This window comes from Camelus bactrianus, chromosome 28 (assembly GCF_048773025.1).
Source record: "Camelus bactrianus isolate YW-2024 breed Bactrian camel chromosome 28, ASM4877302v1, whole genome shotgun sequence".
NCBI lineage: Eukaryota > Metazoa > Chordata > Mammalia > Artiodactyla > Camelidae > Camelus > Camelus bactrianus.
Window position 1 is genome coordinate 17,028,258 of NC_133566.1, and position 25,276 is coordinate 17,053,533.

Genomic DNA, 25,276 nt, shown 5'->3' on the forward strand with positions numbered 1-25,276 from the left:
TGGCAGAAAGGAATGAGGGACGAAATGGGGATAAATCTCAAGACATTATGTTGAAAGAAGAAAGCCAGACACAAGAAAGTACAATTCATGTGACATTCTAGAACAAATAAAACTAATCTAGGTTGTTAAAAAAAACGAAATAATGTTTGCCTCTGCGGGGTGGCTGGGGACAGGGAGGGACTGACTGGGAAAGAGGATGAGGGATTGCCAGAGGGTGGGGTATACTCATCAAATGGTCTGCTTAGGATTTGGGCATTTTGACGTATGTACAACTTTTATCTTAAAAAAGAAAGATATAAACAAATACAGAACTGTAATTAATCATATGCATGTTGAGGTATTTAAGGCTGAGTATTTGCAACTTACAATGAAATGCATCCAAAAAGTGAGATGAGAACTTTCACTTCCAGGAAGTTGGAATAGACGTACTTATCCATTCCTCCTGCAATACACCAGTGAAAACCTGGACATTATATCTGAAAAATATGAGAAGACTCTGGAAGGTGGCAGGAAGACAGACTGATAGGGACATCGGGACTGGTGGATCAAAGCAGTGATCCCTTTGGTTTCTTTCTGTCTCATTTACCCCAGATGAGGCATTAAAGAAGCCAGGAACTCAGAAATTCCCAAAGAGAGCAGACCAAGAAGCAGCCCCCATAAAAGCCTGCTCTCTCTAGCCAAAGGGCCCAGAAAGGGGCAGCCCAGTGAGAAAGAAAAGTTTTAGGCAACAACCATTCCACTCCAGCCAACACCAGAGAAAATACTGCAGCCCCACCGTCACCACCAGACATCCATGCTCGCCAGGCTGTACCAAGGTGCCCCCACCACCCTGCCCGCCTCCCACCCCGGGGTGGAGTCTGAGAAGGCTGATCAGGGAGCTGAAACTTCCATCCCACCCAGAGGTAACAAGCTCCTCCCCGGTGTCAGCAGTGACCACGTGGGGAGCTGGACTCCTGTCCCCAGAAGGCAGTAACGAGGCAGCTCACTGCCACGCACTGCCTTTGCCTACTGGCGCAGTGGCAGAGGAAGGCAGTTAAAACAAAAGATGAAAATGAGATAGAATCTCCTAACACCCCTAATGTCAAGATTTCAACAGAGGATTGCTCATCATACCAAGAACCAGGATGATCTCAAACTGAAGGGAAAAAGCCGGTGCTAACACCAAGATGGTAGAGATATTAGAATTATCTGATAAACATTTTAAAGCAACCACCGTTAAAATGCTTCAAAGAGCAATGACAAATATTCTTGAAACAAATTAAAAAGTAGGAAATCCCAGGCAAGAGAGAGAAAATATAATGAACTAAATGGAAACTTCATAACTGAAAAATACAATAGCAACAAACAGCAATAACCAAAACACCCCCCCGGAGGGAAGCCCCCAACAGCAAAACAGAAGAGCACAGTGGACTGAAAGGCAGCACAGCATGAAACATGCAATCTGAACAGCGGAGAGAAGACAATGGGCGGGGGAACAAAAGGAACAGAGCCCCTGGGACCTAGGGGGCGCTAGCAAAGGATCTAACTTCCGTGACGCTGGAGTTCTGGGAGAGGAAAAGAGGGTGGAACTGAAAAAGTACTCCATTAAATAAAGGCTTAAGACATTCCAAGTCTCCCAAAAACAAAACAAAACATAAACACAGATTTAAGAAGCTGAGCAAACTTCAAACAGAATAAACCCAAAGAAATCCACATCAAGCCACATCATAGTCAAACGTCTGAAAAACAAAGAGAAAAAATATATATATATAGAAAACAGACAGAAATGACAATACTTATGGGGGAACAAATTTGAATGACAGCAAATTTTCGTTAGAATCCATGGAGGTCAGAGTACTTTTAAGAGCTGACAGAGAAGACCTACCAACCCAGAATCCTGTGTTTGGGTGAAAGGTCCTCTCCAGTAAAGGGAAATCAAGACATTTTCAGAAAAAGAAATAAATTCAGACTATTTGTCACTAGAAGACATATTTTTAAGAATGGCTAAAAAGAGTTTTCTAAATAGAAAAGAAACTGAAAAAGAAAGACTACTGGAACATCAGTAAGGGAGAAACAACACAATAAGCAAAAATTTTGGTAATACTGGTTAGAATAATGGATTTTCCTTTCCCTCTTAAATTCTCTAAATTATGGTGACAGTTGAGGCAAAAACTGTCACACCACTAATATGATTCTAAATGTATGTAGAAGAAATATTTAAGGCAATTATAAACAGGGAGGATAAAGGGACATAAAAAGAGATGTGTTCTACAGTTGACCCAAACTTGCCAATAATGACACTAGTAAACTATGAAAATCATAGACGTAAAAAAATCATTTGACAAAATCCGACAAATATTCCTGATTAAAAACTCTTAGCAAACTAAGAATAGATGGGGATTTTCTCAATCTGATAAGGGGCAGCTACTATAAACTTATAGCTAACATCATTATTAATGCTGGAAGACTGACTACTTTCCTCCTAAGATCAGAAACTCTCACAGATTCTATTCCACACTGTACTGGAGATTCAGTCCAGTTCAATACTGTAAGAAATAGAAATGAAAGAGATCCAGATTGGAACTAGAGAAGTAAAGCCATCCTTATTTGCAGATGACATGAGAATCTATTTAGAAAATGCTATAAAAACAAAAAGTTACTAGAATGTAAAAAGTGACTTTACTAAAGATACAGGATACAAGATTAATGTACCAAAAAATCAACTGTATTTCTATACACCTCTAATGAACAACTGAAAATTTAAAAACTGCCACTTATGCCAGTATCAAAAAGTATAAAATATTTAGGGTAAATCTGACAAAAGGCTGACAATATCTGTACATTGAAAATTACAAAACATTGCTGACAGAAAATAGAGAACCTGAATAAAGGATATTGTCTGTGTTCATAGAAGTCTCAATATTTTTAAGGTGTAAATTCTCATCAAATTGATCTATAGATTCAATGTAATTCTGATCAAAATCTCAGCAGGACTTTTTTTTTTTTTTTTGCAGAAATGGACAAGCTGATTCTGAAAGTCATGTGGAAATGCAGAGGACTTCGAATAATCAAAACAACTTTGCAAAAGAAAAACAAAGTTGAAGAACTAACATCATCTGATTGCAAGAGTTATTATAAAGTTACAATAATCAGGACAGTGGAGTAAAGATTAAAACAAACCCTGTTGGAACTTCAGAATCAAGAGTCCAAAAACAGACCCACTCACTAATGGACAGCTGATTTTTAACGAAAGTGCAGAACGATGCAGCAGAGAAATGATAATCTTTTCAACAAATGTTGAGGGAACACTGGCCTATCCATAGGCCCAAAAGTGAACTTTGACTGGCACCTCATACTATTTACAAAAATTAACTTAAAATGGATCATTGTAGGTTGAAATATCTATAGCTTCTAGAAGAAAATCTTCGTGACCGTGGGCTAGGCAAAGATATCTTAGATACAATGCCACGAGCATAATCCATAAAAGAAAAAAAAAAAGATAAATTGGATTTCTTCAAAATTAAAGACAAAAAGCCACTGTTAAGAAAATGAGAAGACAAGCTAGAGAAGATAGGCTATAGTCTGGGGCAAAACATTTGCAAGTCATATGTCTAATAAGGGGCTTAATATCCATACTATATAAAAAACTCCAAAAACTCAATAATAATAAGAAAACAAGCAGATGATATCACTTATATGTGGAATCTAAAAAAAAAAGGCAAACGAACTTATTTACAAAACAGAAACAGACTCACAGACATAGAAAACAAACTTATGGTTACGGGGAGGAGATGGGGGTGGGAAGGGATAAATTGGGAGTTTGAGATTTGCAGATACTAACTAATATACATAAAATAGATAAACAACAAGTTCATACTTATAGCAGAAGGCATTATATTCAACATCTTGTAGCAACTTATGGTGAAAAAGAATACGAAAATGAATATATGTGTGTTCATGTATGATTGAAGCATTGTGCTGTACACCAGAAATTGACACAACATTGTAAACTGACTATACTTCAATAAACATACATATACATAGAAAACGAGCAACACAGTTAAAAAATGGGCAAGATATTTAAACAGACATGTCATCAAAGAACATACATGAATGATCAACAAGTATATGAAAGGATGCTCATTAGCATTAATCAGAGAAGACGCAAATTAAAATCACAAAGAGATCTTACTACACACCTATTAGAATGACTACAACAAAAGAGTCTGACCCTGGTGAGGATGTGGAGCAAATGGAATTCTTACACACAGCTAGTGGACTTTTAGAAATAATGGGGCGATCGTCAACCATATCTTTTCAGACCCCATTCAAGGAATCCATTCAAGGAACTGTCTTGATTTCTTCCCTGCCCAACTGCCTCTTCACGGGGCCGTGGTGAGCCAGCTCTGCAGTGTTACCCAGGGCCACCTCCAGCAGTAGTGAGCTTTCCACGGATCTCGCTTAGAAACAACCTTCTCATGTTCTCTTGGAGGCACCAGGCTATGCAGATAGTATAGTCTATTCAATAACCAGCCTGCTCTCTTTAGGTTTGCTGTCCTTGGATTGAAGTAACTTCAAAGACGGCACAGTGCCCAGTTCAGTGAAAGAGAGGAAGGCAGAACGCACCATGACTCAGCAATCTGTTCTGGAGAGTTTTTTGAGGACTGAACACAACTCTGGGCGTGTGTCAGCCCTGAGCTGTGCGTTTCTGTCTGACTGTGCGGTTGGAGGAAGGGCCCCGGCTGAGGCCAGGAAGGACCTGCTCTAAGCTGATATAACGAACGCCCTTCTGTCAGGAACCCTGTGGTTTTTCTCTTTCTGGAAGCGACCAGACCAGGAGGAGGCACTTTTGCCCCAAGCATCCTTCCGTACGTTGCTCGGGGAAACAATTCACGCACATGGGGCTGTGAGACTCTAAGCACCCATGACCCTTTGCTTCGTTTCAGGCGAACTGGGCAGTTTTCTCCCTTACACGCTGGGACTGTAAAGTTCCACGCCCGCCCCTTGCCCTCCGGGGTTGTGCTGGGGAGGCAGCCTCCAGGCTGGGGTGGAGAGAGGCGGCCGGCCGTGCAGCCCCGCGGACCTGCTGGGCGCGCGGTCCAGTCCGGAACGGACCGCGCGGAGGCGGAGGTACCGGAACAGCCTCGCCGTGACCTTGGCCGCGGTCTGAGCGTCCGCGCAAGCCAGAGCCCCAGACCCTGACAAAGACGCGTTGCTAGCTCCGCTTTGCTGTCTTTTACTGTTTCAAAAACTGTTCCGGGGCGTTTCCATCACTCTGAAATGACCAGCGAAAACTCTCCGGAGCTAACATCAATCAACGCAGAAAAGACGGGCTGAATTTTTTTTTTTTTTTTTTTTTTTTTTGAACCCATGGTTGGTGCTTAAAGGGAGCTGTCAATCTAGAAGCCCCCTGGGCCCCACGTGCGTCTGCACAGCGGAGTATTTTTAGAGACTGTGCTCTCTGAGATTCCAGCTGGTGGACCCCAAGCCGGCTGCTGTCGCCCTCAGAGTGCACATGGCTTTGCAGAATAAGATGCAGCCCAGCGTGGGCTTAACTGATGCAAGGCACGGAGCTGTAGCCTGAGAACCTGGGGGCAGCACAGAAGGCCAGCTCGCATCCTTTGTCAAATTTCACTTTTTTTTTTTTTTTTAAACTCTCGACAGGTTCAGATGCCATTTGGCGGGGGGAAAGGGATTCATCAAAAATTTGTAAATGGGGCGATCTACTAATAAAAATAAAAATCATCACCCCATCTCACAGGGTGGCCAGATATTTTGTTTTTCTTTGGCAATGATCCATCACTCGGTCATTGATTCAAATATACCCTATGCAGCACACGTATTTCTAGAGCAGGGATCGGGGCTGCTTTGGGCTTTATCTTCTGTTCTGTCCCCCGAGCCTAGCACAGCGCTCAGAACAGGGAGGCCCCAAGCTCTTCATTTGTAAAGTGGGACAATGAGGGTCTTCTTACCGGTCCGAGAGCCTCCTCGTAGGGGTCCCGTTCATAGAGGAGAGAGGTGCTGGAGGCTGCACAGACATGTCCTTGCCCCTCCTGCTCCTCACTTGGCCCCATCTGTGAAATAACAGAAAGGGGACAGTCTTATCAGTACTGTTGGAATCATCATGACGAAATATTAACATTTGTTCGTTCTGGAATGTAGGTCCTTAGGGGTTTGTTATATTATTCTCTGCAGTTTCTGTCTTTCTCAAAGTCTCCTGTCCTGATCAAAGAAGAGGAAAGAATTTTAAAATTTTTTTTAGACTTGTAGGAGATCTGGTGTCCTCTAGCTGGGCTTTCTCTGGCTCTCTGCACAGGGAAATGCTCGGTAAGCCCGGCGCTCGGAGGGATGAGATGTCACTGGCACTCATCTTGTTTGCGCTCCTGCTGTTCCTTTAGGAATTTACTAAGGCCCAGCAGCCGGTTTCCTCCCCCCCACCCCGTCCTCACCCCCAGCTGTCTGAAACAGCTGTTTGCTCACCAGGCGCCTGGACTTGGGTTAGAAGTTTTCTAGTTGAAGGCAGGTGAGTCCAGAATGATTTCATTTATAATGTTCTGATTCAATTTCATCCAAACCTACCCAGCTCCATTCCCCCCTCCAACAACCTGACCTGTCCTAAGCTGAAGCACACACGGGTCTGAAGAGCAACTCCAACCTGTAGTCGTTACCCATGCGCTTTGTACAATACGAATCCCAAACTTCATCGGGCTTCCCAGACCACACATGGCTCACGAACACTCACACGGACCTTCTCGCTAACTTAAAAACAGCCAAACTAAATTAAGTAACAACAACAACAAAAAGTTGTTTCCCACACAGTTTGCCGTGCTCTCACCACCAGTGTTTCAGCCTGAAACAATTTCATGCTTGAGTTATTAACTTATGAAAATAGGCACAAAGGGGGGAAAATGTGAACAGATCCTCAGCTATATTATTAGTCATCGCTACGGCTGAACGCGTTCCGGCACAAAGGCGTGTTATTCTGCCCGCGCATCTCAGCTTTGAACAAAATGCAGCTCACTAACGGGTTATGCCTCGTATACCTTTGTGTAATCGTGCCATTGCCGTGCTCTGTAACGTATCCTGTTTTCCATTAGGAGTATGTGGATTAGGCAGACGTCCACTCAAGCGCGTGCACACAAAGGCACACACGCACACACATCTTTTAAGTCCCCTTTCATCTGTGGCTGAAAAGAAAGGTCACGGAGCTGTCAAGTCATTTGGGGGACATACCACTGTATTGATAGATAATTTTTTGAAACCAAGAGTGGTGGATGGATGAGAATGTAGCTTCTGAAAAACTGACTTGGGTAGCAGCATGACTGAGTGAAGGGAGTCTGGAAGCAATCTGGAGAAGGTGGAGGCAGAGTGGGAGGGTCTGACCTGGTTCACTTTGGTTTTGAGCCACGGTTTGAGCATATGGATTTTTGCTCCTGTAAAGTCCACAGCTGGTCCTAGAAATCAAGGCTTTTGAGTGTTGACTTCTGAAAACAACGACAGCAAAAATAACCAGCAAGAAAATCATCAGGGGAAAGAAACACAGAAGGGATGTGAGAAGCTTGGAGGAGGTCAAGGTTTTCACAAACAATTGTGAATCCTAGAACCATCTCCTAAACAGATCAGAGCTGGGGATCCCAGAAGCAGCCCCCCATCCCCCAGCAGGGAGCCTCCCCACAATTCTCAGCCGGCAGAGAAGCCCTCCTCTTCCCCCTGGGCTGGGATAATGTGATTCTCCCCCAGACCCTCGCCTGGCCAGGAGCGGCAGTACTTTGCCACCAAATGTGCTCTTCGAACCTCTCTGAAGTGTTAATGAACGCTTTGATTTTTGTCCTTTCCTCCTCATTAAGACAAAGGTGGCTCCACTTTGCCCTGGGAATCCGATCTCACCTCCCAAGCCAGCTGCTCATCTTCCTGCTCAGGTGAACCTGAATCCTGCCAGGAGGTCTCCTCCTGCCAGGTGGCAGAAATGCCTGCCTTACAAAAGACCACTCTGCCAGGGCTCTGACCCAGACCTCTGAGCTTCATGCTGCTCCCAGAGCCCAGGACACATCACCAGCAGTCCCAGCTCACATGAAGACACAGAGACACTGGTGTTACCTCTCCACCCAGGATGTCCTGTTGGATATGTTAAGTTTGCCAGAAGCTGTACCTTGTGGGGGTGACCAGGGTAGACAGAACTCAGAAGGACCGAGACCCCCTCCCCAAATCTGGAATCTTTAGAGGTTATGAGGCCCAGCCCTGCCCTTGTCCTTCTTTTACGGGTGACACACTGGAGCAATGTGGCTCGACGGGCCTCATGGCCAGGCAGGGGACAGAATGAGATCTGGAAGCAGCTGGCATTGAACCCCTGAGGCGCACTTGCCCTTGAATCCCCCCACCCACGCCCTCCCTTCCCCTCCTCCCAGGGCAGGGCCAATTCAGTGGGATGAGAGCCTGCGGACAAGAGGAAGCTGGGGCTCTGTGGTTTACTTAGAGGCCCGTGAAGGCAGCCAGGGGCCTCTCACAACCACTGCCAGTCACGCGGGCAGCAGGCTGGTGGGGCAGAACCCTGGGCCCCAGAGGCACGGGCTGAGAGGCCCACGATGGCCCATGGGGACCATTCTCGAGATGGGTACAACCCATGACGGAACTGGGAGGCTGGGTGAGCTCTTTCGGGTGGGAAATGGGAGGGTGGAGAGAGGCGCGTTCTTGAGAACAGAAATTCAGACCTGGGAAAACAACCTGCCTTAACTCCTTCGGCATATCTCTAGTTACAATTGCCGTAGCCCACCGGCCAAAGTTCCACTAAGTGTGCATTATCTCATGGGATCCTCTTACCCATCCCTGAAATCAGTACCATGGTTAGACCCTCTCTCCCTCTATTTTTATTTTTACCCTCTTAATCATTTTAAGTGTACAGTTCAGTAGTAAGGACATGAATGTAGTTATACAACAGAGCTCCAGAACTTTTTCCTCTCTCCAAACAGAAACTCTATACCTATTAAATAAGAACCCTCCAGGCTCCCCTCCCCCAGCCCCTGGCAGCCACAATTCTACTTTCTGTTTCTATGAATTTGCCTATTCTATATCCTACATAGAGTGGAATCAGACAGGATTTGTCTTTTTGGGAGTGGCTTAGTTCACTTAGCATTACATCCTCAAGGTCATCTGTGTTGCAGTTATGTGTCCTAATTCCCTTCCTTTTAAAGGCTGTATAATATTCCTTTGTATGGATAGACCACATTTGACTCTCCACTCATCTGTCAATGGGAACTTGGGTGGCTCCCACCTTTTGGCTCCTGTGAATAGTGCTGCTATGAACATAAGGGCATGAAAGGTCCGTTGTGTCTTGCTTTCAATGCTTTTGGCTATATACCCAGAAGGGGAATTGCTAGATCATATGACCCTTCTATTTTTAATTTCTTGAGGAACCCACCAGCCTGTTTTCCACAGTAGCCGTCCATCTTACATTCCCACTGGCAGTGTGTGAGGGTGCCAATTTCTCCACATCCTCACCAACACTTGTTATTTTCTGTGTGGTTTTTTTTTTTAAACTTTAATACTAACCCTCCTTCTTAATGAGCATGAGGTGATATCTCCTTATAGTTTTGATTTTCATTTCCCTAATTCTCAGTGATCTTTATCATCTTCTCGTGGCTTTTTGGCCATGTGTTTATCTTCTTTGGAGAAATATCTGTTCAAGTCCTTTGCCCAATTTTAAATCAGATTGTTTGGTTTTGGATGTTGAGTTGTCAGAGTTTTTTAATATTTTTTCCTGCTTAAAAAAAATTAAAGGGTCAAAGAGGTGGATAACTGACTTCCTCCAGCCTTGGACAGGGGCTGCTGGCTTCCCCAGCAGCTGAGAAAGGCTGGCCCTCATGTATCAAGAGCGAGCTCCTGGCATATCCTCCCAGCCACACGGCTTGGGGCAAGCACCGCCCATCAGACGCACGCCCTGTGCTCACAGCCTCGTGTGCCAAATTGCTGTTGGAAAACCAACCCCAAAGGTTGGTTGCAAAGACTCAGAAGCATGTAATATCCATCTTCATAATGGTCCCCCTTTCTTCTTCCTCCCTCCCTCAAGGAAGGCAGAGGGAAAATGCTGTTGGTGGAAAAATACATTTAAATAGATTGGTGTGGGGCGACCATCTGCACATCTGTTCTTAACAGGTTTCAGCTGAAACGACTGAAAATATACACAGATCTGTTTATGTGGAACCAGTTAAATATGATAAGATTTCAATTTGGAGGGTAACCATGGATTCAGTGGTGGGAAAACAAACGTGCCTCCCCCACGCTTGGTCCCCACGCATCCCCATCCTTCACCACAGACGTTGTCGAGGGAATCGGATTTGCTGCGAATTAGAAAGATCTAAATTATTGGAGATTAGTTACAAACAAACTCAAGATGGTCCCAGCAGCCTCCCTGCCGCACACCATTCCTGCCGCGCCTCCGGTGTGGGCCGGGTGAGTCCTCAGTCGTCGGAGAGAAGACTGCAGCTGGAAAATCACTTGTTTCTGAATAATTCAGTCTTTGCTCCTGCAACAGGCTGTTCAGAAGGAAAACAGCACGCAGGCTGCTGGCACACACGCGTCCCTTGTCTTCCCTGTTGAAAAACACCAGTGACCCCTGAGCGGGGAGGGAACCTCTTCTGACCACCCCATCCGGTCACACTGTCATCCCATTACAGAGATGAGAAAACTGAGGCTCTAGGACCACCCCGACAGCAGAGAGTGAGTTGCTCCAAAGGAAGGAAGATTGTTCGTCCTAAAAGTCCAATAGGGCAAAGTCACAGCTCAGAGATCCGCGGGGCCCAGAAGAAACGGGAGGAGTGAGGGGCGGTAGGCAGCTAATGAGTGGTTTTAGCAGATTTATACTGGGGACCAGACACCTTCAGCCCAGATGCTCTGGTTTTCGTAAAGGGAGGCAGAAGTCACTAGGTTTTTACATGTTGGCTCAGGTATTGAAAATAAACCAGAACACCAGACCCTGCTGTGGTTTGCGACCCCCACTGTGGGCCTTTGTGGCCTTTGGCAGAGGCTGCATTGGCTTCGCTCCCTCTCCGGGGGAGACTCAGGGGCCTGACTCTCAGGATTCTTGTCTCCGGGGCAGGAGGCATCCCAGTGTCACAGGCAATGGGAGCCACAGCTCGGTGCCCTCGTCCTGTCCCTCTCCTAAAGCCTTTTCCTGCAGCCTTGCTGGGCTCCTCACCTCGACTCCTGCACAACACCGAACGTGCATTCATCTATAAACATTCACCTAATTATTTATCTCTGAAAAGTGGCATCAGTCTATAAAATGCACCACAGGGCCCAAGCACAGCAGTCACGCGGCCTCGGAAGCAATCAGCCCCGGCTGACATCTGACAACGCCCCCCACCCCCTACACCCCCCAGGGGCGGCGCTCTGACTGGTAAGCTTTTCATTCCTGATGGACCCCACACTGGGAAAATGCACCTAGTTCTGTTCCTTGAAGATCGTTTGTTTTAATAAGCAGCCCAGTGGAAAACAATTATGAATGGCAGTTTCATTACATGTGGATTTTTAGAACAAAGAGAATATTGCTCGCGCACTACGACCTGTTCGATGATACTGAATTTTAATTAAAAAATGTTAACGTGGTAAGTTGATGACAAGGACGGTGTGACACTAGGGCTACAAAAGAAATCAGGGAGGCAAAAGGTGGCTGACAGACTGCCTCAGTGGTCTGCTCAATGTTCCTTCAGGTTTGTCCTCTCTTTTTTTCCATTTGAAATTTTCAGTTTTGAGCTACACGGCACAGACTCCAAGCTGCAGAGACCTCAGACGGGGAGGCTGGTGAAACCAGAGAAGGGTAGAAGGAGGGGAACCCTGTTTGCTCTCTGGGGGCCTCCAATATAATCTAGGCAAAGGATCAGCTGTTGTCTTAAAGGGTCCCCTCCCAGTGCCTACTGCCCCTAGCCACTGTAGAGAAACCCTTTAAAAGGACTAGTTTTCTGAGCAACAAACATGAGGCTGTTTCCAGGTGATAGGTTTATCTTAGTAGCCTAATAACTGGGAACAATTTTTTTTAATTATTTCTTTTCTGTTTGTTTTTTTTAGTGGAGGTGCCGGGGTTTGAACCCAGGACCTCATGCATCCTAAGCATGCGTTCTACCGAGCTCCTCCCCTCTCCCTACCCCCTGAGAACGAATTATTTTGAAGCAATAGAGCAATAGATCCAATGGTGTACGGACAGGCACAGGATGTTCAACCCAACCCAAACTTTACTAATTATAAGAGAGCTGTTTTCGGAGATAATGCGATAGTTCAACAGGAAAATCCAAGTTCAGAAAGTATGTTGAGGCACCGGCTTTAAGAAAGGCCGTCTAAAGCAGGCAAAAGTGGTCCACGCCCCCTCCAGACAGGCCTCCAGGACAGGATGTGTCAGTTCACATCCTTAAGTCCCACGAATAAGGAGCCATTTCGCCCCCATCACAGAGCCCTGAGTTCTGCCCAAGGGGCCCGAGGTGGAAGAATTCCATTCCCCAGAGCCTCAGCGAGAAGGAAGCAGCCGTCGTTTGTCTTGGGAGCCCGGCTCACACTCGGGCAAGGGAGCAGAGTCCCGGGTGCCGGGTGAGGCCCGGCTCTTGGAGATGGAGGTATGAGGCTCACGGGGTGGGAGCTCATGTGCCTACTTCCCCCTGAGAGAGCAGATGTGCAGGAGTGGGCCGCAGAGTTAACCACAAGCTACAACAGCGCCTCAGACGTCACTCGGAAGAGGCCAGAACGTATTCAGAATCCGGAGTCTAAACCAGGGGCCCAGAATAGCACGTGTAAAGGCCCTGAGGCTGGATCGGCCAGCGCAGGGACAGGGGTGAGCCACAGCGAGGACGTAAGGGAGGTGCTGGCCGTGCCCGGGGAGGAGTCTGAATTCTGTTCTAAGAACAACAGGAAGCCACTGTCGGGTTCCAAGGAGAAGAAGGGCACAGCTCAGTGTGCCTTTGCCAACAATTGTGCGTGGTCAGCGTGGAGTACGGGTCCAATGGGGCGAGAGGCTGGCTGGCTGGGTCTGAGTGGGAGGTGAGGCTGCAGGAGAGCCCGAGGCTGCATGTCACAGGTCAAACCAGTAAGACACAGTGAGGTGCTGGGCGAGGAGGGTGGGGGAACGGCCCGTGGACAAGGCATCCGATCTGTCCCCCTGGTGTCCCCAACAGGAAAAAAGACTCAATAATCCCACATCTCAGAGGGGTTGTGAGGGTTTGTGAGAAATGGTGGATGGTGCACCTGGCCCATGACAGGGGCCCGGGGAGCGAGAGTACCGCTGCAAGCCCATTGTCCCCTTGTCCCTGCGAGCATGGGTAACAGACGTCTGTCTTCAGCAGTGCTGCTTTGGAACCCCATCCCCAGAAAAGTGGGAAGTAGCATCGGAGCCAGCATCAGCTTTCTTTCTGAGAAATCATGTGCAGATCCACAAGCAAAACAGTGATGCAATGAACTTCCACGTTCTTAAAAACATTTTGATGGTTACAAAAAGAAAGTTAACAGGGTGCCGATGTGGACCGGCCTGAATGACCACCACCCTGAAGCTCGCTGTGCCGAGGGTCACGTTACTCCCCAGAGCACAACCGTGCAACTGGACCCAGGACTGGCCTTCAGGCCAGGGTCCCGGTGTCCACTCCCTGCCGCGCTGTCCCCAGCACTGACACCTGGAGAAGGGAGAGTCGGGAGTGGGTGGATATAGCAGAATTCCTACTTTCAGGTCAAACACGCCCTCTGAGCTCTGAGCTCACACACAGCCCTCATGAGAGGGGACACTTGTGAAGTTTATGAACAGCGGAAATCAGACCTTACCCTCTGGGGTCTTTGTACAGGCTGGGAAGTCTCCCTGGAGGAGGAAGATGGGTGCAGGGACTGTGTGAAGGCTGGGGAGGAGGGACGATGGGGCGGGGTTCCCCGTTCAGGGGAAGGGCACGTGACCAGTTTTCTCTGCAGCAGCACATTTTCTGTTCTAAATATAGCCCAAGATGACCCAAGATGCCCCAGACATCTTCCCCTCGCAAGGAGTCCCAAGGTTCTGTGTTCTTTAGCATTTCTGCAGTGGTTGGAAGAAACAAACAGTGAGACCGAGGCTCTTCACTTCCATCCCTTGATCCCAGGGCCTCTGGGTCCTCAGGAATGATGTCCGCCGCCCTTGAGGGCAGAGCCCGCCCTGTGTGGGGACCTCCCTCTGGCCACCATGATTTCGGAGATTCCAAAATATTCCGCCAGCTTGGCGTCTCCCTCCAGCAAAGTGCAGCAAGTCTTCTGTTCACCCAGGAAAGGTCATCCATCAGTCACCCTGGGCCCCAGTGACGGACTCCTTCTCCCACCCCTGGGTCAGTTCCCCTTGGGCAGCTCCAGAACGAGGCCCAGCCTGATGGGATTTCACTGAACAGCAGACTCCCGCCCCGCTCCCTGCCCTCCCGGGCCGAAATCTTACTGCCACATCAAGCTTGTCCTTCCATCTCATTTCTGGGAGGCACGGGGTTCAACCTTTTTGCAAAGGGGGCACCCGCCGCAGGCCAGACGCAGCGGGACCCTCCGCGGCTTCTGCTGCTTGTTTGTTGTAACCGAGGGGATGTTTTTCTGTGTCTGAGGGGGGCCCTGCTAATTGCTGCACAAGCACTTCTGGGGAAGTTTAAGTTTCCAGAGGCCCGCTGTTAACTCTGACGGTGCCGGTGCTTCCCAAACCCGGCATCTGGGAGGACCTGTGATGGGAGACTGCAAAGCATGATGGTCATCTCCAAAAGGTTAAGGACCCCAACGTGAGGATGGTCGTGCTAAGTTATATATAGCCAAGAGTGAGAAAAGCAGGCAAGGAAAAAGGAAGACAGAGAGAGAAAACCACATGGATACACTCCCTTCCCCCTCCGGTGGTCGCCACCTTCCCCCCCACCCCACCCTTCCATCCTCCCCACACCCCCAAAAACTCGACATACACAGACGCAGATGGGGCAGAGTTAAATCTGGCACACGGAGACTACAGCAACCAAAGAAAACGTATCAAGTTACGCAGAGCCCTGTTCAGATTTGGGCCTGGGCCTCCCGCACACAATGCTCGGCAGAGAACAGGCCGTGGTGTGTTGTCCAGACCCACACTCATGAGCTTTGCTTGCCTTTCAGTGTTTGCTGGCCCAGCCCCGGGCAGCAGGTTTAATTCCCTGCTCTGCAGGTGGAGACAGATAAAACAAACCAAAACGGTGTCACAGGCTGCAGGAAACCTTTCTTTTAAAACTTGATCCACCTCCAGAGAGGAAACACGCGAGGACTTTGCTCTGGACGGTAATCTGTTTTCTTAGGGCCGCCGGGAGAGGCCTGGCAGCCAGGGTAAATAAGGCAACGCGGCAGCAGGGGGGCTCTTGGCAGCTGGAGCTGCAGGGGAAGTCTGAAAAGACCACTTCCTACACTCTGCTCCCAACCCAGAGTGAGCTGTCAATCTTGCAGGATGGAGACACGCTGGAAAAAGCCAGTGGAGAGAGAGGGGAGGCCTCGAGGGAGAAACTGGAGCCACAGGTGCAGCTGGCTCACCTGGCCAGAGCCCAGCCAGAGAGGCTGCTCCCCTCAGAGCTCAGCGCACAGGAGAGCAGGCCGGAGCGTCTGAAATGCAACCCGGGTGGGTTTCAGCCTCTGCTCTGAGCAGCCGGACAGGCAGGCAGCAGGCAGGTTGCCAGCGAGGACTGGCTGAGCCTCCGCTGTACACGAAGCGGGGCGCGGGAAGGCCAGGTACGTTTTAGTCATCAGACGGCGTCCCTGCCAGCAGGTGCTCAGAACCCTAAGGCGATGAGGCAGCCAGCTAGCACTGGCTGGCCCGGGCTGCACAGAGCATCCATAGTCACAACACTCCCTGTGTCACCAGGTGTGGGGTCTTCTCAAAGCCATTCCACCTTGTTATCCTATTTGGGCTTCGCCTGACCCCAGGTGGGCAGGACTGGGCACAGCATCGCTCCCATTTTACGACGGAAGAAGTTGAGGCACCGTGAGGCTACGTCTTGCCCTGGGTGGGTTCAGCTGGTTCCGAGAGCAGCCTGTTATCCTTGGGGGCTGGTCCCTGCCATACAGGGCGGTAGTCCTCACTTCTGGGTGGGCACCAGCATCACGAGGTCACCTTCAGCCTGGGGTAGCCCGCTGTCCTCAGAGTGGGCCTGGGAGTCCTGCCCCGGTACCGGCCCCCAGCAGGGCCTGGGTGTCCGGTGATCTCCGCTCACACCGGGCTCGGCCGTGGACCTGAGCTCAATCTGCATCTGCAATGCAGGGTCGATGGGGCAGAGTGTGTCCAGAGCTGCTCCAAACAGTGAGGGACCCAGCACACTGCATCCCTTCCCCTGACTGTGACTTGACCGGCCCTCAAACTTGGCAGCCTGTGCAGAAAGGATGCTGTTATGGGTCACTGTGTCCCTCCAAATCCACATGTTAACGCCCTAACCCACAGTACCTCAGAATGCGACCTTATTTACAAACAGGGTCTTTGCAGATGTAATTAGTTAAGGTGGGGTCATACCGGAGTAGGGTGGGCCCCTAATCCAATATGACTGATGTCATTATAAAAATGAAAAGAGGGAATTTGGACCCAAAGACACGCACCCAAAGAGAGCACCATGAAGATGGAGGCAGAGATCAAGGTGATGGAGTTACAGACCAAGGGATGCTAAAGACAGCCAGCCAGCCACCAGGAGCCGGGAAAGAGGCCCGGAACAGATTCTCCCTGGCAGTCTCAGAAGGAACCAGCCCCGCCGACACCTTGGTCTCAGACCTCTGGCCTGCAGAACTGGGCCCGTCAATTTCTGTTCTGAGCCACGGCTTTGGCACTTGGTGACGTGGCCCCAGCAAACTGGTACAGATGCTGAAAAGGCGCAGGTGAGGGACCCAGGGGTTGTGGTTAGCTTACCTTTAGAACCAATTGTGATGCCCCTTCCAGTTCTGCTCTGCAGACATCAATTCTACGTTTTGTTGTTGGAGCACAGGCTAAAACCGTGCAATGCAAGCACGGTCCATGAGTTCCCTGCTCAGACCATCCCCTTAGCAAGAAGCATGAACGGTCCCTCTTCCTTCCTGAAACCCTAACCCTGCTTTGTTCTCAACAGAAATTATATTCTGCTTCATTCTCCCAGCAGGTCTTCAAAGCAAGGCAAGCACCCACTGCCTCTTCTGGGCACAGGTGGGACCCTCTGCAAACTGTGACATGGCGAGGAACTCCACTCGTCTCTCTCCAGTGTCCTCACAGCCCAGGGACTCCAACATCTGCTCTGAACATGCTGTCATCCCCAGAAGCCTGGCAGCCCCTCCTAGTGATGGAACCTCGGGCAGGGTGGTACCCAGGGCTGAATTCCAGAGTGCTGGGGTCAACCACAAAATAAGGCCATTTTATTGGCCTTGATGCTTAAACGCCAGCCACCCTTGCTTCCTGTCTTGTGTTGCTCTAGACCTGAAACTGCCCTCTGGCTCTACATCTGCCTCCCAGACACCTCTCTTTTGGCCTTCCTGTCCCCCCAGAGTGTCTTATCATTTATACAAGTTCTGGGTTATTCCTCCTCCACCGAGCATCGCTTCATGGCTCAATTAGAATGCGGGCTTTCTAGAGAGAGAAGCCTGCTCTTCTCCTTTCTCTCTCCCACAGTTCGGTGACTCTCATGCAGAAGTCACTCAGTAAAGATTTGTGGAAGTTGCATTCAATCTGAATTTCTGTTCTGGTCCCAAATCCTTCCCACTTCAGAATCCGGTCAGTTCACCTACAGGTGTTATTGTCTCCTAACTTCCATCAAATATAGAAGAATGTGCAATGTAGCTGGTTTCCCATCAATTCAGAGACTAAAGATCTCATAGACTTTTAGAGCCAGAAGATCCTTAGAAAATCTTCAGTTCACGTCTTTCACAAGAGGCCATGTGACTTATCCAGGGTCGCACGGCTGGTTCGGTGGCAGAAGAAGGCTTGGAAGCCATGTGTTCCAGTTTGAAGTGAGGCCGTCAGTCATGTAGATGAGGGTGTCATCTGTATGGCTGGTGGGGGGGGGGGGCATGTCATACACTGTTCTGGAAGCTTCCCTCTGTTGGCTCCTGGACATTTCAGCTTAACCCTGAACCGCTTCCAAGTAAGTCCAGACACCTTTGTCCCATCTTCTCTGCAGGGCTCCCATGTGGGATGCTGGAAGAAGGACCCACCCCCAACACAGCCAGGTCACACAGGCGCTGTTCCCAGCGGCAGAGACGCCACCCGCTCCTCTATCTCGCAGACCCATGGCTACAACCGACAGGCAGTGTCTTCCATGCCAAGTGTCGTGTCGTGCAGGTCTCAGAGGCAAGTCTGTTTCCAACCACTGAGGAAGCAAAAAGCAAAACAGGCCTGTCGGCCCAGACACATGCCCCACTGTTTTCAATCTGAGCACGTGCTTTACATCAAGAGAAGGGCTGTGGTCGGGGTAGAGGGAGCCGAAGGGAGATTCAAAGGTTCCTCAGCTCTCAAAGATCTCAACCTCTTCAAAGTTCCAACCCTCAGAGCGCTTGCAAGGTTTCATCCCACTCAGCAGAAGTGCTCCTGCCCACACTGTCAGGTGCCACGTGCATGCGTGGGGACTCGGCTGTCATCCAGAAGGACTGATAGAGGAAACGAGGTGGTCGCCTGCCTGCAGACGTTTTCCCCCAGAGGATGTAATTTCCCCCTTGGGATTTGACAATCTCCCTAAGGCACACTCGTGTGCAGCAAACAGGTGATAATCTGTTAGGGAGGCCGTGTCAAGCCATGGCTGGTGGTGGATGTCAGGAGCTCGCTCACACTGGGAGGAACAAGCAGCTTCTACCTGGGACCCTGGGCAGGTGGACGCCAGTCAGAGCTGGAGTCAGGATGGAAAAGTGAACGGGAAAAAGGACAAGGGTTTGCATCCGGTTGTAATTACTTTCTAGCTTCCTTGTTCTCATCTGCAAATTGGGGACAAGAGAAATAAATGGACTTCCTTCCATGCTATTTTTGGGGTTGACCAAATGAGACACTGTGACAGTGCCTGGAGCAGAGAGAGGAGGGGCAATTTCGTGGGTAGGAAGGAATCCCAGCACTCACACCAGCTCCTGGCTGTCTTCTTTCCGAGATGGTTGCTTCCACGGGGAAGGACTGGGAAGACGGTGCCTCCAACCTGCAGGTCAAGTCAAGCTGGAGCAGAAGTGGCCCACTTACAGTGGTCTGCACTCAGAGGGGCACACCTGATCGCCTGGCTGAGGTGCTATTTGCTGGGTTTCTCTGCTCTGAAGTTTCCTCTGCTCCCTTTCCACACTGCACTCTCTGAAAGGAAGTCACTCTGAACAGCCCACATGTAAGGAGTGGGAGTTAAGCTCCACCTCCTTGGGGGCAGAGTGTCTACGTTATTTGAAATTCCACCGCGTGGGAGATTTGTCTGTTCTCCATTTAGTTATTCACATCATCAGTATGAAATCATTCATATTTATTTTATACTCGGATCACTTATAATCCAACACTATATTATTTTATTGCTCAATTGTTCCAGCTTTGGCCACCAAGAAGATCCCTTGCATGGCTGCTATGTTCCTTCAACACACTTCCACCACTGCGTGTTGTTGTTGGTTTTTCTGAGCACTTTCTTACTCTCTGGCACTGTACGATGCTCCAGGTTTATCATGCATGATTCCTGCCCATCCTAGAAACAGTCACTCCTCCAAGAAGTCCTAGTGCCTTTTATTGGAGAATGGTCTTAAAATCTAAGACCTGGGCACTAGGTGTGCTCATGGCTACAGGGGTGTAATTTCTTTCAGGACTTCTTAGCTGACAGAGCAAGTAAATACGTGTGTTTAGATCAACCCATATATACAGACATCTTATATGCATCCACCTGTATCTGTATTAAGCTAAACACGGGTCCCTACTGAATTCTCCATTGTTAATCCATCACGCCGTGGATCGTTCCAGCCTTCTCCCCTGGCCTCTCTGTAACTTCCCAGTCCAACAGTGAGATGATGAGAAACTTGGCTCCCACAATATACCATCCTTTTGCTTCACTTGTCAGGTCCAGAATTCACGACTAGTGGCTTTGTTTCCCGTGTGCCCATGGGAAACAACTTTATCGACTAGAACACAGTACCACATGTACAATTCCTTCTGCTTTGGGTCCTACAGTCTCCACTTATTTTCAGTGCTACTAAGGTCGGCCCCTCTTCCGCTCACCCCTTCCGTGAGGTGGTTTCACACATTTGTAATACAGTTAGATTTCTTTGCCACATTCAGCTTCTCATCCCAGAACCCTTCAACCTCTTAAAAAATTTTTTTAAAAGTCTGTATACATTTAAAAACGTCCTAAGAACTTGGACGATTGATTTTAGATCATTCCGTTTTTTTCCTAAGATACGCATTTAGCGCTATAAATTCTCACTATCTCCTGTCACTGTAGATTAGTTTGCATTTCCTGAAATTTTAGGTAAATAGAATCAGACATTTTGTATCTTTTTTCCTCTGACTTCTTTCATTCAGCATAGTTTCAGAGTCATTTACAGCCTTGCAGGTATCAATAGTTCATTCCTTCTTATTGCTCAGTAGTATTCTGTTATTTGGACATGCCACCATTTATTTATCTATTCACTTATTGCTAGATCTTTGGATCCTTTCCAGTTTCGAGCCATTAAAAATAAGGCTGCTATTAACCTTCATGTGACTGGAAATGTGCTTCCATTTCTCTTGGGCAAATACCCAGAAGCAGAATAACTGAGAGTGAGTGTATGTTAAATTTTCTAATAAGCTGCTCATCTGTTTTCCAAAGAGACGTGCCATGTGACATTCCCATGGGCAGCGTGTAAGGTTCCGGTTTCTCCACATTTCAGTATGGTTGGTGTAAACTTCAGACATTCTAATAGGTGTGTTGTGGTATCTCGTTTCAATTTGCATTTCCTTAATTACTAACAATACTGTGCTTATTTGCCATTTCTGTATCTTCTTTGATGAACTGTATGTTCAATTCTTTTCCCCATTTATAAAATTAAGTGGTTTGTTTTCTTCTTGATTTTGAGTGTTTTTTTTAAATATTCTGGATTCAAGTCCATTATCAGATATATGATATGCAAATATGTTCTAGTCCCTGGCTTAGCTCTTCATCTTCTTAACAGGGCCTCTCACAGAGTAGAAGTCCTTACATTTTATGAAGTCTAAGTTATCAGAATTTTTATATGTCATGCTTTTGTCATATCTAAAATGTCTTTGCTTAACCTCGAGTTTCAGTTTCAGTTTCAGAAGTCTCTCTGACCTCTCCTTCTGCCGAGAATTTTCTCCTCTCTTTTCTTTTAGAACTTTTATAGTTACAAGCTTTAGAGTTAGGCCTATGATTCATTGTGAGTTAATTTTTGTATATGGTGTGAGGTAGCCATCAAAGTTCAACTCTGCATGCAGGTGGATATTCAACTGTTTCAGCCCCACTTGTTGAAAGAGTATCTTTTTCCTACTGAACTGTCTTTGCATCTTGGTTGAAAATCAGTTGTCCAAACACATGTAGGTCTATTTCTGAAATATACATATTTTGTTCTATTGATCCACCTGCATGCCAATAACACACTGTTTTCTTCTCATAATTTTATACTAAGATCTGAAATCAGGTAGTGCTAAGTGCTCCAGATTTGTTCTTTTTCAAAACGTTTTTGGCTATCCCAGGTCTGCTGTGTTTCCTTTTAAATTTCAGGATCAGTTTATCAATTTCTACAGAAACAAAAGGCTTCAAGGAGTTTGGACTGGGATTGTGTGGAATCCATATGTCAACTTGGAGAAAATCACCATCTTAACAATTAGAGTCTTCTGACCCGGAACGTGGTGTATCTTTCTATTTCTATTTATTTCTATGTAGGTTTATTTCATTCTTCCCAGCAAGACTTTACAGTTCTCAGTATACAGGACTTTCACATCCTGTGTCTCATTTATTTCTAAGTATTTCTTATTTTTTAGGTTACTATAAATGGTATTTTTTATTTCAATTACTGATTGTCCATTGCTAGCACATAAAAATGCAAGTGATTTTCTTATATTGATCTTGTATCTTGCACCCTTTCCGAACTCAGTGTTTAGTTCTAGTAACTTTTGGTAGATTCACATAGCTTTGTCATTGTTTGCTTGTTTCGTGTGAGAGGATAAATCCGGTTCCTGCTACTCCATTTAACTGTTAAGCAGAAGTTTGGAGGATATGTTTTTAAAAAGTATGTCTACTGAGGTAAGCCAGGGCCCGAGGTGAGTTGTTATTTTGAGTCAGAGTACAGTGTTAGCAAAAGCCAGCAAACATCGGAAATTATGAGTCTAGTCTGTTCTGGCAGGGACCCACAGATGGGGAAGGTAGTTCTTAGAACCCAGTAAATAAGAGTGAGATATGTAAGGACTTGGCCTGGGAACCCAGTCTGCCGATGCGTGTGTCAAACCCAATGATGATTTAGTGTCCATCGTTAAAGGACACTCACCAAAGGATGGGGCATCCACATAATAAATACTCTGCAGCCACTAAAACATGTCAAATTAGTGCACTGGCATGGAAAGGCGCTTGTGGTTTATTACAGTATTCGTTTTCTAAAGCTGTAAAACAATTTATCACAAACTTTGGCAGCTTAAACCAACACCCATTTATTATCTCACAGTTCTGCAGGTTAGAAGTCTGGAGGGGGCTCCCCTGGGTATCAGCTTGGGATCCCACCAGCTGAAATCAAGGTGTCAGCTAGCCTCTGCTTTTACCCAGAGGCTCTGGGGAAGGATCTGCTTACAGAGTCTAAAGTTGAATTCAATTCTCTGTGATTACAGGGCTGGAATCTCCAACTCTTTGCTGTCTGTCAGCCGTGGGTCGTTCTCAGCTCCCAGAACCCTCTCCCGTCTCCTTGGCTTGTGGCCCCATCTTCAAAGACAGCAGTGGTACATCAATTCATCCTTATGTGTGGAGTCTCTCTGACCTCTCCTTCTGTCTGTAAACGCACACAGGATTCCTGGGCCCACCCAGATAATCCAGGATCACCTCCCTATATCAGAGTCAACCAATAGCCTTAATTAAATCTACCAAGTTCTTTTTGCCATATCAGGTAACATTTTCATGGGCACAATAGCTCATCAGTTTCTTAGGTTCTGGGGGTCAGGCACGGAATCTTGGGGGGCCATATTTGGAATTCTGCCTTATACAATTATCAAATAAAGCCAGGTATGATACAGGCATGTGCAATGCAACATTTTTGTAAGAAAAAAACTCATCCAGTAAAATATTATGGATTTGTTGGCTTTCTTCTTTATCCTCAAAGTTTTTTTTTTTAAATAAACACGTATCACTAGGATATTATGAAGAGTTTACGTAAAACTGAAACCATAAAAATTCATTTGCAAGACGGAACTCAAGGTGCATTTTTCCCACAGACACAATGTTTCGAGGTCACTGGAGTCCTATGACATTCCACAAAAGACTTGATTCTAAAACTCCAGGCCCCATGCATTATTTCTAGTAGACAGTAAATTCCAAGTTCTAATTCTGGATGCCAAGAATAGATGGCTCTTTCCCCTTCACAACCTCCCAACCCCCAACCCCCAAGAGGCATCAGTGGGGAAGGATGCTAGTATTACATCTACACAAGAAGAGACCATTCCCTGATGTTTACAAGAATATCTGCATCAGGAGAGGAGGAAACAGGGCACCCCCGACAACACTGGTATACTGGGCTGGCCTTGTGTGCATGCATGCAAAAGTGTGTGTGTGTGCAAAAGCGTGCATGTGTGCAAAACTGTGTGTTTGTGAGCAAAGGAGGGAGCATGGTGCATGCACTTGTGGGGCGGCAGGTGATCTGCACAGACTTGGGCTGCCTCTGCCCAGAAGATGAGTCCACCAAGAAAGTTCTGGCTTGTGTGAGAATATGAGTTTACTGCAAGTAAGGAATCTGCGGGGGTGCGACTGTATGCCTCACAACCTTCCACTCTCTGAAGCTCTCTCTTCATCCCCTATGGCCTCTCTGGGAGCATCTGCTTCCATCTCCCCGCTCCCTGTCCTTCTCTCCACCCTCACTCCCTGTGCAGGCTTGTTTGTTCTCTCTCTGTCTCTCATTGTTTTGTTTGTTTGCTTGGTTTGGTTTGGTTTGGTGGGGGCTCTGTCTTCATCCTCCCTTGGACAATTTCTCGCTGATCTCCCTGCCAAAAACTAGAAACAGCCCAGATGTCTTTCAGTGATGAGAGATTAAACACTGAAACCGTGGTACACCTACACCAAAGAACAGCATTCAGCAATCAAGGGGGAAGTTCGGGATCAAGACACCCAACAACGAGGATGAATCTCCAGAGAGTTATGCTGAGCTGAAAAGGCACACATAGACGATTCCATTTATATGATATTCTTGAAATGACAAAATTATAAAAACAGAGAATAGACCATTGGTTGCCAGAGTTAAGGAAGAGGGGAGAGTGGGAAGGAGGGAGGGTTACAAAAGGGCAAAAGGAGAGACCCTTGTGGTGATAGAAATAAAACATGTCTTGACTCTGGTGATGGATACACAAACCCAATCATGGGCTAAAACTGCATGAAACTAAACGTGTGATCACACACACACAGACACACACGCCAATGAGCAGACCTAAAAGTGTACCGTTGTCAGTATTCTAGCTCTGTACGATGTTACTTCGGGGGGAAGCTGAGTACAAGGCACACAGGATTTCTCTGGTTTATTTCTAACAACACATGTGAATTTCCAACTGTCTTAAAATTAAAATTTAATTGGAAAAAAAGTGAGAGAGAAAGAAAGATTTTCTCAGACAAACAAAAAGAGAAGGCATTCATCGCCAGGAGATCTGCCCTGCAAGGAATGTTAAAAGGAAATTTTCAGGCAGAAGGGAGGTGATACGGGTCAGAAACTTGGGGCTGCACAATGCAGAGATGAATGTAGAAAAGGAAGAAATGGAGATAAAATGAAATCTAAATTCCTAGTAGTGGTTTTGCAGCTTTCTTCTGACACTTTGGAGCTAATTTTTTGTTCAAATGTCAAGTACATTTTTTGAGAGCCTACAGACCTCAGGCAGGCTCTGTGTTCTCGGACCTGTAGCTGGAAGGCACAAGGGTCTCCCAAGGTGCTCCAGTCTCACCCGGCCACGATTCCCAGTCTCCCTGAGGAACCATAGCAGTATTTATGGGACGAGGAGCCACTGAGCATTCAGCATGTGGATGCTGTCCAAAGTCACAGGGTTGAATGACAGAAGCAAGGGCACCAGAATCAGACAGACTTGAGTCAAACTCCAGTTCTGCCTTTTGGTGCTGTGTGACCTTGGGCAACTTACTTAACCTCTCTGGTCCCAGGTCTCATATTTAACGTACTTTTCAGAGCAGCTGTGGCTGTTGTA

The 25,276-nt window shown here is 47.3% G+C and overlaps 1 protein-coding gene across 5 annotated transcripts in view; it reads right to left on the bottom strand.

Moving 5' to 3' along the window:
• The window catches only part of ANAPC1 (anaphase promoting complex subunit 1), a 394,152-nt gene that overhangs the window by 36,733 nt on the left and 332,143 nt on the right, over positions 1 to 25,276 (bottom strand). For all 5 annotated transcript variants that reach the window (XR_012502944.1, XR_012502949.1, XR_012502945.1 and 2 more), the window contains one exon: positions 5,952 to 6,053. The gene's annotated coding sequence lies outside the window, so the exon portion shown is untranslated. The remainder of the gene's footprint in view (positions 1 to 5,951; positions 6,054 to 25,276) is intronic.